This window comes from Stenella coeruleoalba, assembly GCF_951394435.1.
Source record: "Stenella coeruleoalba genome assembly, chromosome: X".
Lineage (NCBI taxonomy): Eukaryota > Metazoa > Chordata > Mammalia > Artiodactyla > Delphinidae > Stenella > Stenella coeruleoalba.
Genome location: NC_137152.1, coordinates 81803495 through 81821315, shown reverse-complemented (window position 1 = coordinate 81821315; position 17821 = coordinate 81803495). Strand labels below are relative to the sequence as shown.

The 17821-nt window shown below is 40.1% G+C and overlaps 1 protein-coding gene across 1 annotated transcript in view; it reads left to right on the top strand.

Annotated features, from left to right (window-relative positions):
* Positions 1 to 17821, top strand: part of TRMT2B (tRNA methyltransferase 2 homolog B) — a gene marked incomplete at its 5' end in the record, with an annotated part of 85884 nt that extends 68063 nt beyond the window's left edge. Inside the window, 1 exon segment of the mRNA XM_079910990.1 lies at positions 14960 to 17821.

The following is a 17821-nucleotide window of genomic DNA, read 5'->3' as shown; positions in this document are numbered from 1 at the left end:
GAGGGATTGGGAATAGCCCTTATAGTTCCTTTGAATCCTGTCATTGAGAATTGGGAGGATGTTGGATAGACAAGTTAGAAGGCTGAAGGCACCTGAAGTGCTTAAATTGGTAACAATCTCTTTTCTGATATCCTGGCTCTTTGCAATAATAGCAGAAACTAGGAGGGTTTTGGTTTTGTTTAGGGGCCTCCATTTGCTGGAGTTGAAGATCAAGAATTTTAGCAGTTTTCCTTTTATGTGACTCATCTAGAGTGTAAGAGAGCTGGTTTGCCAGATTAACTAAATCTGGAGTGGACAAAGTTTCCCATTCCATCCTGGTCGTTTTTACTAGAAGAGAAAAACCCTGGTTCAGCCCACTAATAAAAATAGAGTTGAAAGCTACCCAGGAAGAACAACATCTGAGGGAAGATTAGAATTTTCCTTAAACACATTCTGAAGTTGATCATAATAGTCATAAACAGGTTCATTAGGTTTTTGTGTGCAAGCCTGAATTTTGTTCCAATCAACAGGCTTTGGAAAAGCACTATGAATTGCTCTATAAAGTCACTTAGTGATTGCCTGAGCTTGATTGGTAAATAGGCTGGTCTCCCAGTTGTAATTCTGGAGACCTTTCAGGATTTCCCCAGTTGGTGATTTTCATCCAAAGCTGGGCCTGGCCTTCACTGACAAGCATATGAACTAGCTGATTTAAGTCAGAGTTGATAAGTCTGAATGACTATATTAAATTCCTCAGCATATCTGTAAGGATTTCAGTTCCTTTGGGAAAATCTTTGACTATAGCTTTGCAGTTCCACTTTAGTCCAGGGGATATAAAAAAATTAAGAGTTTAGTCTCTGGATCCTCACAAGGCTTAATTTTAGAGAGACAGGTTCTGGTAAGTTCAGAGGAAATGGCAGTGGGGAGAGTTTCAGAGAAAAGGGCAAGTTTGGTGAGAGAATTAGTATGGGGGAACTGAGGGTTACAGAGGAGGGATAGGTGGCATAAAAGGGAAGAAGGAGGATGGCACTGGAGGCAGAGCCAGGGGAAAGGAATAAGATGACACTGGATGCAGTATCTGTGATGCAGAAGCCAGGGAAGAGGAACATGAGGCTTTTGCAGCCATTCTATCTTTCTTTGTTTGCCTCAGAGGATCTTAAAATCTTATTTTGCAGAGATGCAATTTTAGGCTCCTGATAATGTTTGGAAGCCTCAAAATAATTGAAACAGGCATTCCATTCAGTTTTGGAAATTTTACAGGTGTGGTTGTCAATTTGGTCTTAAGAAAAGTAAGTTTGGAATTTCAATAGTTCTCCATAATGACCATTCATGTTCTAAATTGCCTTTGGTTAGGTTGGTCCATTTACTTAGAAATGTACATGAGGAAGGAGTGCGGTTTTTTTTTTTTTTTTTTTTTTTTGCGGTACGCGGGCCTCTCACTGTTGTGGCCTCTCCCGTTGCGGAGCACAGGCTCTGGACGCGCAGGCTCAGTGGCCATGGCTCACGGGCCCAGCCGCTCCGCGGCATGTGGGAACCTTCTCAGACCGGGGCACGAACCCGTGTCCCCTGCATCGTCAGGCGGACTCTCAACCACTGTGCCACCAGGGAATTCCAGGACTGCAGTTTTTAAACATAAAATCAGCCAGGGTCCTTGTAGGTAAGGGTGCCCTCAAGTATTTAAATAATTGGGATCCCATTTCTCAGAGGTTTTTCTTTAGAGTAAAATAGTAATTTTCAAACAGCCTAAACAGCTTAAACAGGCTCAAACAGCCTGCAGGACTACTACCAGCCAGTTCTAAGGGAACAATCTAATCTCAAAGGAGCCAGGCCAAAGGCTGCTCGGAGCAGCCTAATCCTGAAGGAATCAGGCTGAAGGCTGAATAGCACAGTTCCAATGAAACAACTCCTGTTCCAAAAGAAATCAAGCTGAAGGCTACCACAGTTCCAGTTGGAATAGTCTGATTTCAAAAAAAAAAAAAAAAACAGGCCAAAGTGCCAAAGAAGTACTCACTGACAGAATAAGGCCTTAATCAGAAAGAATAAACCATTAAAATAGATCCCAAATTAAACCTGGAGAGCTTCAAAACACAAAGAGGGCAGGAGCTTGGATCCAGGAGAAAAACTTGCCCTTAAACCTCGGGGTCAGCAATAAAAAACCGTTCAGTGGGATTTTTAGTTACCGTACCTGTCTGTGCACCAGCCTCAGAGTTGTTGGGGGTCTCCTCTGGATCCCTGTATGGGCCCCCAAAATGTTGACCTTAAACAAACAGACTGCCAGTTACTTCTCAGGTAAAAGTGGATTTACTCAGAGTCAGCAAAGAATTGTAATTTGGTGTCTGCAACTGTGGTGAGCCACAGGCAAGTCCCTCTGCCACAAGGAGGAGAGACCTCTTACTGACAGTTCGAAGAGGAAGTTGGGAAGGCTAGTAAGCAGAGAGTCCATTGGAGGAATTGAGAGTTCGAAGTATAGTGGCTTTTCATTGGCTGAGTTTTGGCAGTCTCTCATTGGCTGAGCTCTTGCCAGGCAAAAAGACTAAGTTTTTTTCCTGCCTGTTGGGGGCTGCTATTGTCGTAGGTTGTGAGAGCTCCCCCTTCTGGCTTCTTTTTTTTTTTTTTTTTTTGCAGGGCCTCTCACTGCTGTGGCCTCTCCCGTTGCGGAGCACAGGCTCCGGACGCGCAGGCTCAGCGGCCACGGCTCACGGGCCTAGCCGCTTCGCGGCATGTGGGATCTTCCCAGACCGGGGCACAAACCCGTGTCCCCTGCATCGGCAGACGGACTCTCAACCACTGCGCCACCAGGGAAGCCCCCCTTCTGGCTTCTTGACTCTTTTATTTGAGGTTTCTGTTTGTTAATTTTTACAATACCTCACACTAGTATTTGTTAAAATTAAAGAACCAGTATCGATACGTTATTATTAACTAAAGTACATACCTCATTCACATTTCCTTAGTGCATTCTCTTTTGCCTTCAGTGTTACAGACTCCACTTATTTCCAAAGTCAGTTGGGTCACCACACTTACCCTGCCTCCTTCAATGAAGTTGTTTCATACATTTGTAATACACATACTGTAATAAGTTAATTTTGTGTGTCAACTTGACTGGGCCATGGGGTGCCCAGATATTTGGCCAAACATTATTCTGGGTGTTTCTGTGAGGGTGTTTATGGGTGAGATTAACATTTAAATAGACTGAGTAAAGCAAATTGCTCTCCCTAATTTGACTTCATTCAGTCAGTTGGAGGCAGGACTAAGAACAAAAAGGCTGACCCTCCCCCAAGTAAGAGAGGAAGGAGTCAGAAGTCTGACTGCCTTTGAGTTGGGACATTGACTTCTTTTCTGCCTTCAGACTCAAAGTGAAACAACCCAGGCTCTTCCTGGGTCTTGAGTCCGCTGGCCTTTGGACTGGAACTACAACCATCCACTCTTCTGGTTTTCAGGCCTTCGGACTCGTACTGGAACTGAACAGTCGGCTCTCCTGAATCTCTAGCTTGCCAATTCACCCTGCAGATTTTGGGACTTGCCAGACTATATAAATGCATGAGCCAGTACCTTATAATAAATCTACACACACACACACACCTCCTGTTGCTGGGATGTGAACAGCTACATGTTCTTGCATCAGGACCTCCTTCTATCCTACCCCTTCTCTCCTGCCTCCAGTTCTCTGCCTCAAATACTCTCCTCCCACCCTTCACTTTCATGGTTCGTTCTCATCTCTCAGTTCTCTCATCTTCCTGTCACCTCCTCAAAAGAAGCCTTCCCTGACCCAGGTTATTTCCATTTCCCTTTTCATCCCTGTTATTTTTATTTTAAACAACTTTTTAGTTAAAATAAAGATACAGAAAACTACACAAAACAAAACTTAGCTTAAAGAGTTACTATAAAGTGAACACCCTAGTAACCATCATCTTATTTAATCTACATGTTTATTCTCTATTCCTTTCTCTTTTCTTTTCAACATTACCATACCTTAAAATAGACTTTAAAAACCCACATCTATACAGTTTTAAGACACATAGATTCATGTATCCACAATCTATAGACAGAACAGTTCCATCACCCCAAAAAGCTCTCTGTTGCTATCCCTTTATAGTTTCACCTCTTCCCCAACCTCCCCCACCCCACTAACCTCTGGCAACTAATAATCTGTTTTCTATTATTATAGTTTTGTCATTTCGAGAATGTTATATATATGGAATCATACATTTATGATTAAAACTGGCTTTTTAACATCAGCTTCATGCCATTGAAATTCATCCAAATAGTTGTATATATAAATAGTCGGTTTCTCTTTATTGCTAAATAGTATTCCATTGTGTGGATGTACCACAGTGTATTTATTCTATCTTTTGAGGAACATTTGAATTATTTCTAATTGGGGCAGTTGTGAATGGAGCTAGAATAAACATTCATGTTCAGGATTTTTTTTTTTTTTTTTTTTTTTTTTTTGCCGTACGTGGGCCTCTCACTGTCGTGGCCTCTCCCTTTGCGGAGCACAGGCTCCAGACGCGCAGGCTCAGCAGCCATGGTGCACGGGCTCAGCCGCTCCGCGGCATGTGGGATCCTCCTGGACTGGGGCATGAACCCTTGTCCCCTGCATTGGCAGGCAGACTCTCAACCACTGTGCCACCAGGGAAGCCCTATGTTCAGGATTTTTTTTAACAAGATGAATGTTTATATTTTTTTAATTGAGGTATAGTTGATTTATAATATATTAACTTCAGGTGTACAAGATAATGATTCAGAATTTTTCTAGATTATACTCCATTTATAGTTATTATAAAATATTGACTGTTTTCCCTGTGCTGTACAATATATCCTTGTAGCTTATTTATTTTATACATAGTAGTTCGTACCTCTTAATCCCCTACCCATATCTTGCCCTTTCCCCTTCCCTGTCCCCACTGGTAATCACTAGTTTGTCCTCTATATCTGTGAGTCTGTTTCTTTTTTGTTATATTCACTAGTTTTAGTTCTTAGGTTCCACATATAAGTGATAATATAGTATTTGTCTTTCTCTGTCTGATTTATTTCACTAAGCATAATGCCCTCCAGGTCCATCCATGTTGTTGCAAATGGCAAATTTTCATTTTTTTATGGCTGAGTAATATCCCATTGTGTGTGTATGTGTGTGTGTGTGTGTGTGTGTGTATAACTTCTTTATCCATTTGTCTGTTGATGGTATATTCAGGATTTTTACTTTTTATTTTGAAATAACTATAGATTCACAGTACAAGGAGGTCCTATGTACATTTCACCTGGCTTTCCCTATTATTAATAATAGTTTGTATAACTATAGTACAGTATTAGAACTATGAAACTGACACTGATAAAAATGCACAAACCTTACTCAGATTTCACCGGTTTTACATGAACTCATTTATGTGCGTGTATAGTTCTATGCATTTTAAAAAATAACAGCTTTATTGAGACATAATTCACAAACCATACAGTTCTTCCATTTAAAATGTGCAATTCAGTGGTTTTTAGTATATTCAAAGAGTTGTGCATCCATCACTGCAATCAATATTAGAACATATTTTCTGTATTCTGTAAGTTTTGGTATGTTGTATTTCCATTTTTATTTGTCTCAAGATGTTTTTTTATTTATCTTTTGATTTCTTCTTTGACTCATTGGTTGTTCAGTAGCATTTTGCTTAACCTCCAACTATTTGTGAATTTTCTGGTTTTCTTCTTGTAATTGATTTCTAATTTCATACCATTGTGTTTAGAAAAGATGTTTGATATGATTTCAATCTTCTTAAATTTATTAAGACTTATGGCCTAACATATGATCTATCCTGGAGAATGTTCCATGTGTGCTTGAGGAGAATGTTTATGTTTATGTAATGTTTCTTTTCAACCTACCTATGTCATTATGTTTGAATTGGATTTCTTGTAGACACCGTGTTTGGGTCATGTTTTTTTAAGCCACTCTACCAAACTCGTTTTTTAATTGGTTTTTTTAGGCCATTTACATTTAATGTAATTGTTGATATGTTAAGGCTTATGTTTCCTGCTTTATTTTTGTTTCTTGTTTGTTCCCTCTATTTTTTGTTCCTCTTCTCAATTTTTTCTGCCTTGCTGTGTGTTACTTAAACTTTTTTTTTCAATTTTTAATTTTTCTAGAAAGATATTTATTTATTTATTTATTTATTTTTGGCTGCATTGGGTCTTCATTGCTTCAAGCAGGCTTTCTCTAGTTGTGTCGAGCGGGGGCTACTCTTCATTGCCGTGTGCAGGCTTCTCATTGTGGTGGCTTCTCTTGTTGCAGAGCACAGGCTCTAGGCACGCAGGCTTCAGTAGTTGTGGCACACAGGCTCCAGAGTGAAAGCTCAGTAGTTGTGGCGCACGGGCTTAGTTGCTCCGCAGCATGTGGGATCTTCCCAGACCAGGGCTTGAACCCGTGTCCCCTGCATTGGCAGACAGTTTCTTAACCACTGCGCCACCAGGGATGTCCCTTGAACCTTTTTAAAGAATTCCATTTTGGTTTATCTATACACGTTTTGAACATATTTTTCAATAGATTTTTTAGTGGTTACTCTAATTATTACATTATACATAAGTAATTTATCACAGTCTACTAATATCCACATTTTCATCTTTGGGAAGCTTTCAGCCAGTTATTTCTTCAAATACTTTTTCAGCCCTATAGTCTTTTTTCTCTTTTTCTGAGACTCCAATGATATAAATTCTGTCCTTCTTTCATTTTCCCATAGCCCCCCTGAGGCTCTGTTAATTTCTTTCCAGTTACTTCCTGAAGGGTGTGGAAGTTCAGCTCCTTGCTAGATCTCCTCAACACCAGATGGAAAAATGGGGAATGGAGGGTTGACTCTCACTACCTCACAGCTGCCAGGTGGGGATGGCCCCACTAACATTACTCCAGTGGGCTAATGGAGTGCCAGCTAGCACCACCTTGCATTGCCTTGTTCCACTTCTTTGCTACCAGGGAGGTGGGGTGGAAGTTCTGTTCTCTGTTTGGTCCCACTGATATCACACTTGTGGGGGAAACAGAGGGCCAACTCTCCCTGTCTAACTGCTGCCATGAGAGGCCAGACATGGGTGACTCTATTTGGCACCACTGACACCACAGGGAAGGGACAGTTTTTCCTCTGATGTTTGGTTAGAGTAGGTTGGGTATTATCAAAAATATTTTTCTGTTCTGGCTAGGCAGCCATTTCCCTGATTATTTAACTAAAGGGAACAATCTTCTCTTGGGGCTTTTCTTGGTCTGGGCCTTTTTGGCAATTTCAGGTTGTAGTCTTCTCCAGTGCCTTATCTGCAATATATGGGAAGCAAAAAGAAATCCCAGGCAACTCACCACTGTAGTGTTCCTCACATCCTAAAGTCTCCAGGCAGTCCACTTTCTTCTTTCCACTTTTCAGAGTCTTCCTACACTTGATTGTTATTTTGTCCAGGTTTTTTTTGTTGTTGTAAGAAGGAAGACTAGAGAGAAGTGGGCCATTAATTTTGAAAAAATATTTAATTATTTCTTTGGGTATATTTTATTGTTATTTATGTGTATTCTTGAGTTGACTTTAATTCATTTTTTGTCAGTGAAAATAATTCATGTATTATCAGTTGAAATATATTTGAATATATTGGAATAAATAAATGAATTTAATGCTACAGCTTTTTTATGAGTACCACTTTAGCTGCATATCATGGGTTTTGACTTCCTTGCTGATCATTTCTAAAAAGTTTGTAATTTCTGTTTTGATTCTCTATTTAACCCAAGGGTTACTTAGAAGAGTGTTTTAAAAATGCTAAGTGGATAGATGAGCACAGAGCTGTCCTTTGTGCTTGCATATTTCTACGTAAGGCCAGGCAGTTCTTCAGAGAGCCTTTTTCTGAGAAGCTATCATAGAAAAATGAGATTAAAAATTTGAATCCTGCTATTCTTTCCTTATTCTTCATTCTTTAGGTGTTTATCATGTACATATATTCAGTAAGTCTCAAGATGCTTGGTCTTGACAAGGAGAAAAAAATAAAGTTAAGACATATTTCCTGCCTTCAAGAAGTGTACTATTTAGTTGGGGCAATGGTATATATACCCCAAACTAGTTAAATAACAATACCTGACACTAGTGACTAAATTACTGGCAATGAGGGTCCAGAGAAAAGGGAAATCACTGTAGGCTAAAATAGCTGGGGGAAGACCTTTTGAAGGAGGGAGAAGTGTTTGAGTTAGAACTTAAAGGTAAGTAGGTAAGATTTAAATATACAAGGAGGAAAGGGAAGAATGTTTCAGGCTGAGAGACTAACATATCAAAGGCCACCTTTGATAGAAATGGGAAAGTTGAGTTATGGTGATAGAGGAAGATGATTTCAGTTGTAGCTGTGTTGAGTTTTGGATGATTATAGGACATCTGATGGGGAGATACCCTGGAAGTTATTGATCCTCATTTGGTGATAAACTAGTTGAGTTTAGCTTTGTCTAAAATAGTAGTCTGTTCTCTTTTGGCTTGGTCAGAATAGTATTCTGTTTTGGTTAGAATTTTGGTTGAGTATATGTGTCATGGATGATGTACCAGATATCTTTTGCTTACCCTTCCTGATCCACCCTCTGCCCTTTTATACCCTGCTCTGTGCCCCAGGAGGCTAACCTATATGGATTACATCAGTGAGTTCCCTTTCCGTCTTGGCCTCTGGTAGGGTTTGGGCAGTGGAGATCCCTGGCAGGACATCAAAGGGAGAAAAGAAACTGAGGTCAGGTTGTTTATTCCTGGCTTCCTTCTTATAGGATTGCTTCTGGTTGGCTGCTATCCCTTAACTAAAGGTCATAGCACCTTTCAAGGGGACCCTCTCTACACCACATTCTCCTTTTTCTGGTATCTGTTCCCTCCCCTCATACTTTTGGGTGTAGGGGTGGTAACAGCACCAAGTTACTGCACTATCTATCCCTCTTTGTTTTCCTATACTCTGCTCACACTTGTGGATAGTCCTTTTCGTAAACTTTCCACTAATTATGCTAATGCAAGTGCACCATCTGTTCCCTGCTGGGACCCTGACTGAAACAGATGAAGTCTCAATTTTCAAAGGCTTAGAATACAATAAAGTAAGCCTAACATAAAATATGACTAAATATGATTCAACATAAAATATGACTAAATATGATTCAATCTGTCTCTCTGTGATTAATCTAGGCTCTTGCAGTGCTTCCAGATAATCATTCTGAAGCAGTCTTCAGAGTATCATAATGTGTAGGAGTGCCAGTTCGTGGAATATTAACAATAACTGGCATTTATCAATTACTTACTCTTTCCATGCACTGGGCTATACATGTTTTATATGCATTATTTTACTTAACCTTCACAGCAAACCTATGAAGTAGGTAATTTTTATCTTTTTATAGGCGAGGAAACTAAGGCTCAGAGAGATTAAATAGCTTACCAGAGATTTCACAGCTAAGAAAGCAGAGCTGGGATTTAAACTCGGGTCTGTCTGGCTCCATAGCTCATGTTGTAAGCACAAAGTATGGTCCTGGATCAGCAGCATCCAGGAGCTTGTTAGAAGCACAGAATCTCAGGTGTCACCTCATATTTCCTGAATCAGAATCTGCATTGTAACCGATCTCCAGGGGATTCACACATACATGAAGGCTTGAGATGCAGTGATCTAAACCATGTTACTTTACAGTCTATTACTGAATACCATAGAAAGTTCTGTTTGATTGGTGCTAGGTAAAAAGAACATTTTTTTAAAAGGTAACTATGTGAGATGATAGATATGTTAATTAGCTTGATTGTAGTAATCATTTCACAATGTATAAATGTATCAAAACATCATGTTGTACACCTTAAATATTTACAATTTTATTTTGTCAATCATACTTCAGTAAAGCTGGAAGGGAAGAATATTTACCATTCTGTGCTCTTTAACATTGGTATCATGTGGCCTTGTAAGTGGAATCCACAAAGCCAGAGCTGTCATTTTTTGAGATGAGGGCATTGAGAGCCCGTTCGGAACTCGACTTGTTGAAAGGTGCCAGGAAGCAGCCAGAGCTGCTGCTCTTGTGGAAAAGAGAACTTGGCCTTTGGTCGCTGCCAGATTTTTATGATTTACTTCAAACATGTTTAACATACACTTTTACATGCACCTTTATAGCACCTTTAGCTGCTGAATTTAAGAGACTCCCAAATCTGTGTACACTTGGCTAGCCCTCAGAAAAACTGGTCTGCTTAGAAAGTGTGATTTAATGTCCTTAGGCTCCCCTTTCTACAGTGTTATCATCCCACACCCATCCCTTAGTCACTACCTCCCCCCCATGTCCTTCCTCTCACCTCTTTCTCATTCTTGTCCATATCTCCTTTAAGAAAGCATATCAGATGATAAACCTATGAAATGTGCTCCATCTCATTAGTCATCATGGGAATTAAACTTAAACCACAATGAGATCCCACTACACATCCATCAGAGTGGTTAAAATGAAAAAAGACCTACAATACCACGTACTGATGAAAATGTGGGTCAGTTGGAACTTTCTTCCACTATTGGTGGTAGTGTAAATTGGTACAACTACTTTGGAAAAGTATTTGCCAGTGTCTACTAAAGCTGAACTTATGCATACCCTATGACCAAGTAATTCCACTCATGGATTTTTTTTAAATTGTACATTTTATTTATTTATTTATTGCTTGCTTGATTGATTGATTGACTGAAGTATAGTTGATTTACAATGTCGTGTTAGTTTCAGGTGTACAGCACTCATGGATTTTTAATCAAGAGAAACTCTCCCACATGTGAATAAGGATACGTATGCACGTACAGATGTCCACTGAAGGATTTAGTTTGTGATAGTCATTTAGGTTGTTTTCCATTTTTTACTATCAACAGAATGAATACATAAATTATAGTATGGTGAATTCATCTGACGATATTCCATAAAGCAGTTGAAATGAGTTATAACTACATGTAGCAATATAGAGCTAGAGCAAAATGTAACAAAACCATACTGTTGAGAAAAAACTTGCATAAAATTCTGTATAATTACGCTTATGTAAAATATAAGAACACAAAACAATACCCTATAATATTTATGGTACATGAATGGATAGTAAAAAGAAAAAAGTTCTCACTAAATATTTGTACACACACACACACACATACACATGCATAGCCAGTTAGTGGCAGAGCTAGGAAGAGAAGCCAATATTCCTTCTTTTTCTTTTTTTATTAAGACTTTATTGTTTTAATTAATTTTATTGACGTATAGTTGATTTACAGTGTTGTGTTAATTTCTGCTGTACAGCAAAGTGACTCAGTTATACATATATACATTCTTTTTCATATTCTTTTCCATTGTGGTTTATCAAGGATATTGAATATAGTTCCCTGTGCTATACAGTAGGACCTTGTTGTTTATCCATCCTCTATATACTAGTTTGCATCTGCTAATCCCAAACTCCCAATCCGTCCCTCCCCCAGACCTTGGCAACCACAGAGACTTTTTTAGAACAGTTTAATGTTCACAGCAAAATTGAGGAGAAGGTACAGAGATTTTCCATACTCCTTATTATTCTTTAACCTAAGTAATGGAGGCTTCAAACCCTAAAGGGTCTGCATAGTCATTAACGTAGCTCCCTGTCTCGAGTAACTACGCCTTACGTAGCTCAGAACACATTATAGGAGCCTGGTGAGTTTAGGGGATCAACAGATTGTCTCTTTTACATGAAGTCAGGGCTCAGAGTTGCTATGAACTTTTTTTCCTATATCCTCACCCTCGGTGTACTGGCCACGAATGCTTACGTTTGACCTGCTTAAGGGTATCAGTAAACAGGGCAATGTGAAACACTAGTAAGTAGGTGACTGTTCCAGCCTAAAGCCAGACTCCTCCAGCATTTCTATTATGTTTGACTACCTCTAGTAGTAGCTGCTGGACACAAAGTCTAGCCCAGAGAACAGAAAAGCTATAAACAGTCTCCAGTGTAATTAAAATGGACTATTGGCAGAGTGCTTGAATCGAAATTCCAAGTCCTGAACAACACAAGTTTTAATGTTAAGGGCCTACAGGGTATTTAGGAAAAAACAGAATTCCTGAAAATGAAAGGCAATATATGGTCCCTGCTCTCCCTGACCTACTATGGTTACTTTTTCTCAAGTACTTATTAAGTGGGTTTAAATTCCCCAGGCTGTTAAGACCTTGAAAATCTATCAGAGGCCTATGTGAGATAGAATAAAAGAGAGTTTTAGAAGGGCAGGGAAGAAAAAGGGAGAAAAGAAAAGAAGAGATTCCCTTCGATGGGTTGTTTCCTTTCTTTGATGTTGTAATTGATGGTCTGCCTTGCCTATTTTAGGCATTTGATCTAGTAATGACCCTTGAGAAAAACCTTAAGAGAGGTTTAGGTTTCTAGTCAAAACACCACCACTTACTAGCTCTGTGACCTTGAGCAAATCAATTAACCTCTTTGAACTTTAGATACCTCATCTATAAAATGGTGATAATAGTATTTACCTAATATGGTTGATGAGGTATGTAAAATGCTTAGCACAGTGCCTTGCACACAGTAAGAGCTCAGTATATTAATGGTGATCGTTCTGGTTGTTACAGCGTCATGGAAGCAAAGGAGGAGAGCATTTTGAGTAGACAAGGGAAATCTGCTCTACATAATGCCACATACAGCCGAGGGGTCAAGGAGGATGAGAGCTGAGAAAAGGCAAGGGTTTTGAGGCTTGATTAGAAATGCTGAGTGATATTTACATTCGAAACTTATCTTCTGAGCTCCTTATTTTTACTGGAAATAGGAATCAGAGTTTAAAAAGAAAATGCATCACTTTTTTGTGGTCAGGATACATATTTACTTAACTTCACAGCAAGCAATGTTTATAGGGAGTGTATATAAGAAGGTAGCTGTGGCTGTGACAGCCATAGCAGACTCCTACAACGCTGTCCATTAGAACTTTCTGTGACGTGGAAATGTTCTCTCTCTGTGCTGACCAATACACATGTGGCTGTTAAGCACTTGAAATGTGGCTAGTGTGACTGAGGAATGGAAATTTTAATTGTATTTAATCAATTAGCTTAAATTTAAATAGCCACATGTGGGTAGTGGCAGCCATCAATCTAATTGGGGAAGCAAGGCATATACTCTTGAAACCAGTTAAATACCAAAAGGATTGAGGTCAGACAGTAGAGACTTAATTGTTCAATCCTTCTGGTCTGGAGAGTTTAAGGATTTTAAGTCTTGTAGAGCAGGTGAAACTAGGGCTTCACCTTGAAGGATGTATAGTGTTTGGATAGGAGGAAAGAAGGCAGGAGGTCATTCCAGATGGGTAGGATGGTGTGGGCAAAGGTTTAGAGTTAGAAATGCTTCCTATATGAGAAGTTAGAGGACAATGGCCTTTCTAGAATAGAGTATTCATATCAGGAGTTAGATGGGTTGGGGCCAGGTCATGGACAGCCTTGAATGCTAAAACAAAGTGTTTGGGCTTTGTCCACATAGGCCAATGTTTTGCAAAGCTTGTTTAAAACACAGATTCCCAGGCCCCACCCTAACCTACTAAATCAACTTTTCTGGGTCACAGCTTAGGAAATCAGTATTATAAGTAAGCTCCACAGGTGTGTATGATGCACATTCAAGTTTCAGATCTATCAGATAGGCAGAAAGGAGCCCTTGGAAGCTTTTTGATCAAAGGAGTGACATGTTGATAGAGGAATCATAGGAAGCTTGATAAGGACAGAAGATGTAGGATATAGAAACTAGCCAAGGAAACCATTTAAGTGACTGTTCAGATATGGACTTCACAAATCCTGATCTTTCTGGCTGGTGTCCTTGGAATTGTTCAGTCGATTCCTAATATTTCCCTGCAGGCCCTATTTGAATTTTCCACACAATTTGTTTGTTGTTTTAAATGACTAGGGCCCAGGCACCACAGCTTGACTGCCTAGGCTCAAATCCCAGCCGTACTATCTAAGCTGTTTTAGCTCAGACAAGCCACTTAACTTTTCTGCGCTTCAATGTCCTTATCTGTCAGCTGGAAATGATCATAGCCCCATCCCATAAGGGCATCGTGAGTATTAAATCACATCATAAACGACTTACAACAGTACCTGCCACATAATAAGCACTCAATTAATGCTGGTATTAATATTATTTAAACTAAAGAGCTCTTGGGATTTCCCTGGTGGTCCAGTGGTAAAGAATCCACCTTCCAATACAGGGGACATGGGTTCGATCCCTGGTCGGGGAACTAAGATCCCACATGCCACGGGGCAACTAAGCCCGTGTGCCACAACCACTGAGCTTGTATGCCTCAACGAGAGAGCCCGTGTGCCACAAATTACAGAGCCCACGCACTCTGGAGCCCGTGCACCACAACTAGAGAGAGAAAACCCACACACCACAACTAGAGAGAAGTCCGCGCACCACAACAAAAGATCCCACGTGCTGCAACTAAGACCCGACGCAGCCAAAAAAAAAAAAGAAAAAAGAAAATTAATAACAATAAAAGAAAACTAAAGAGCTCTTTCATTTATTCCAAGTTATATAATAGTTAAAGCTAATCTTCACCAACAGAGTGTTAAATTTGCCCATCCAGAATATTAAACCCAAGCCCTAGACTTTTTGTTTAATGAGTTGTATTTCAAAGCATGATTCTTCACTAAATTTAACATATGATTATCCTTCATAAAATAAGTCTAAATAGAGGACAAATTGTTCTTCCCACTGAACGTTTTAATCTATGGTTAGTTCTTGGCTATGAATTATATATCTTTTAAAACTTTGTACCTTTTATATTGCTACTAGCTTTCAGTGAATGCTCTTTATGATACTCATTTCAGAAAAAAAGAATGAACTCTTTTTTGTTCTTATAGGGGACTGATAATGGACTGATAATGCAAAGATATATATCTCATCTGGTGTCAGTGAGCTCACGATGTACTGTGGGTGCAGTGACAGCTTTTTCAAGGAATGAGAAATTCTCTTTAGATGCCTACTTGGTAGTTTGTGAACTTTTGGCTTCTGCTTCACTTTTCTTCCAGGCCTCACCAGAATAGAAGCTTCTCCTAGTCTCTCCAGTTTCTGTTGACAGTCAGCTGCCTGAAGCAACTCTCAAGATGTACCTTCAAGCTTGAAGGCAGAGAGGGAAGGAAACAGCTGAAGACCCATCATAGCTACCTACACACTTCTGAGACAGGCTGAGCCAAGAAATTGCCTTAGACTCTTCTTTCTGCTTTCAGAAACAAAGTCTCTTCCAACTTTGTTCACTTACGTTCTGCTAGATGGTTGAAAAAGATGGGTTTGTGACATGGCTCGTTAAGGTTCTTTTTTATGTTTTGAACAGATGAATATCTATTTTCCCTACTACCGTCTCCCTCATTGTCCATTTCCCTTCACTGGAGTCAGTCACTGTTACCAGTTTCTTGTGTATCCTTCTTGAGATATTCTATGCATATTTGTATATGTACACCCCTAATTTTTATACAATTGTAACATACCATAAATGCTATTCTGCACCCTACTTTTTTCACTTTTTACATAGAAGGCTGTTTCATATCAGTACATAAAGAGCTTCTTTATGGCTACATGGCTGCACAGCGTTCCATAATTATTAGAGATATACCAGAATTTATTTAAGCAGTTCTTTGTTGGTGGATGTTTAGGTAGTGTCCAACCTTTGGCTATTATAAACATGCTTATACATATTATATTTCACATGTGAGAGTATATCTCTAGGAGAAATTGATTAGGATACTTCGGTCATTGGCTTGTTCAGTTGCTTGGTGGCGATAAAACCACAGTACTACGTGTGGAATCAAAGATTCTAGGAGGCCTAGCCATGCCTAACTACACCGATGTCATGGGATGTTAAGCTAGACAGAATCTTGGAGATCCCAGAGAGGACCAAGATCACACAAAGATTTAGAAGCAGATCCAGGATTAAAACCCACAGTGTTTTAGTCCAGTCTATAATGTAGCTCTTTTTACTACACCACACTGCTGTGGGTCAGAGAGATTTGGCATGGCCTGATTTCTGTCCTGCCGGGCAGGACTGTCCATTATCTGGCCCACAGTGATCTCACTACCCTGTCTTTACATGATTTCTCTTCCCGGGATCTGACTTTGCCAACCTAATTTATCCTACTTTTCCCTGCTGCTCTGACTTCTCCCACTAATAATAACTCCATCTTTTTTAAAAGTTAGAACTGAAGTCCTTGACAATTGGGGGACCCTTTAGTAGTAAAGCCAAGTAGGAGAGGCAGGAGTACTGGGAAGGATGTCTGGTAATGGCGTAAGATTTATGATCTTACACAAGCTTTCTACTCTTAGTTCATCCGTTGAGTCATCGTATAGTGTAGGAGGAGTCCCTTTCTCCTCTTGGCACGGCTGGAATATCTCCTTTCCTTGGCCATAAGGTCAAACACCTTAAGGTCCAACAAGCATATAATGTGCCCAATAGGAAAGAATATGAAAGTGTGTGCGGATAGTTTAATTCTTACTGAATTGTGCTAGGGAGCAAACTACAGGTGATATTCTTCGTGGGCAGCCCAAGGAAATCAAGGACCCATGTGTGGACTGACTCTTAAGTCTATCTTCACTTTGGCTCAGGCCACAGAGGGGTCAACTGCTGCCAGTATTTATGAAATGCGCACTATGATGATGGATAAAATTGTTTTAGGAGCAGATTGTAGAGCTATCCCTGGGACAGCTTTTCTCAAGTTATGATCCTCTGAGCACTTGCATTACTCGAAGGATGGGGCCCTGGAATCTGCAAGTAGTCTTCTTTCCCAAATAATTCTTATGTGAATGTAACTATGAGAACTACTTCCTAAGGAATGGTAAATTGAGAAGGTGGTTGTGAGCCTTTGAATTTGGGGTGGCCTGTAAAATTAGTGAGAAGAGCTGACCAGCAATTCCAGGTAGCATATGGATATTTCATTTGAGAGGATATAAAGACTGGGTTAGGTGCCTCCTATGTGCTTCCACAGATTCTGTGCTTCTATCATAACCCTTGTCACACTGTATTGTAGTTGAATGTTTTTGTCCCTTCCCCTATAATCCAGAGGGTTCTTAGTTGTGAGCAACAGAAATTGATTGGCTAATTTAAGCAGAAAATGCTTGTCTTAAAAGCATATTGAATAGCTCCCAGAATCCCAAGTTGGACTGGAGAACCAGACTCAGGGCTACACAGCCAACATCACAGCTGTCACCATTACTACCGCCATGCTAGCACCATTAGTGGGTTGGCTTAGGTCCTCAGAGATGCAGAAACCAAGCTGGGATTAGATATGCAGGAGATTTATTGGGGAAAATGTCAGTGAGAGAACATAGGGAGGAAGCTGGGAGAGATGTTAAACTGCAGTGTAAATCTGACCTTTATGGATGAGAGAAGGAAAGAAGAAGGTTAGGTAGGAAGTGTCGTAGACTGAAGTGCAGTGCTAATAAAGTTTGACCAGGCTGATGGGGAGTTCTGTTGCCATAGTCACAGGCCACATAGTCCTGTGTCTCCCAGAAATGGGGCTGACTTAGTATCTCTGCTGTGCTCAGTCACTGGCTGGGAGCAGTGTGGCTTCAGAACAAAGCAGCAGATATTGGGGTGAATTTAAAGCACAGCAGCTGGGGCAAAGGTCAGTGACACTTCCCACATTGGAAGAACCAAGAGGCACATTTTCATGACTGTCTGAATTGGAGAAGATTGTCCACTTCTTTGGGTCACTGGCTCCCAATTCAAGGGATGGATCCTTGGATTGAGGGAGCCTAAGTCACATGCCTGTGCCCCAACTACAAGGGGGCCCTGCTTCTTAGCAAGAGTCCTGTGTCCTCTCCCCCAGATAAAAGGCTCAAATGCTGTACAGCGACACCCCTAAAAGTACAAATGTCTGTTATACCATTACACTCTGTGA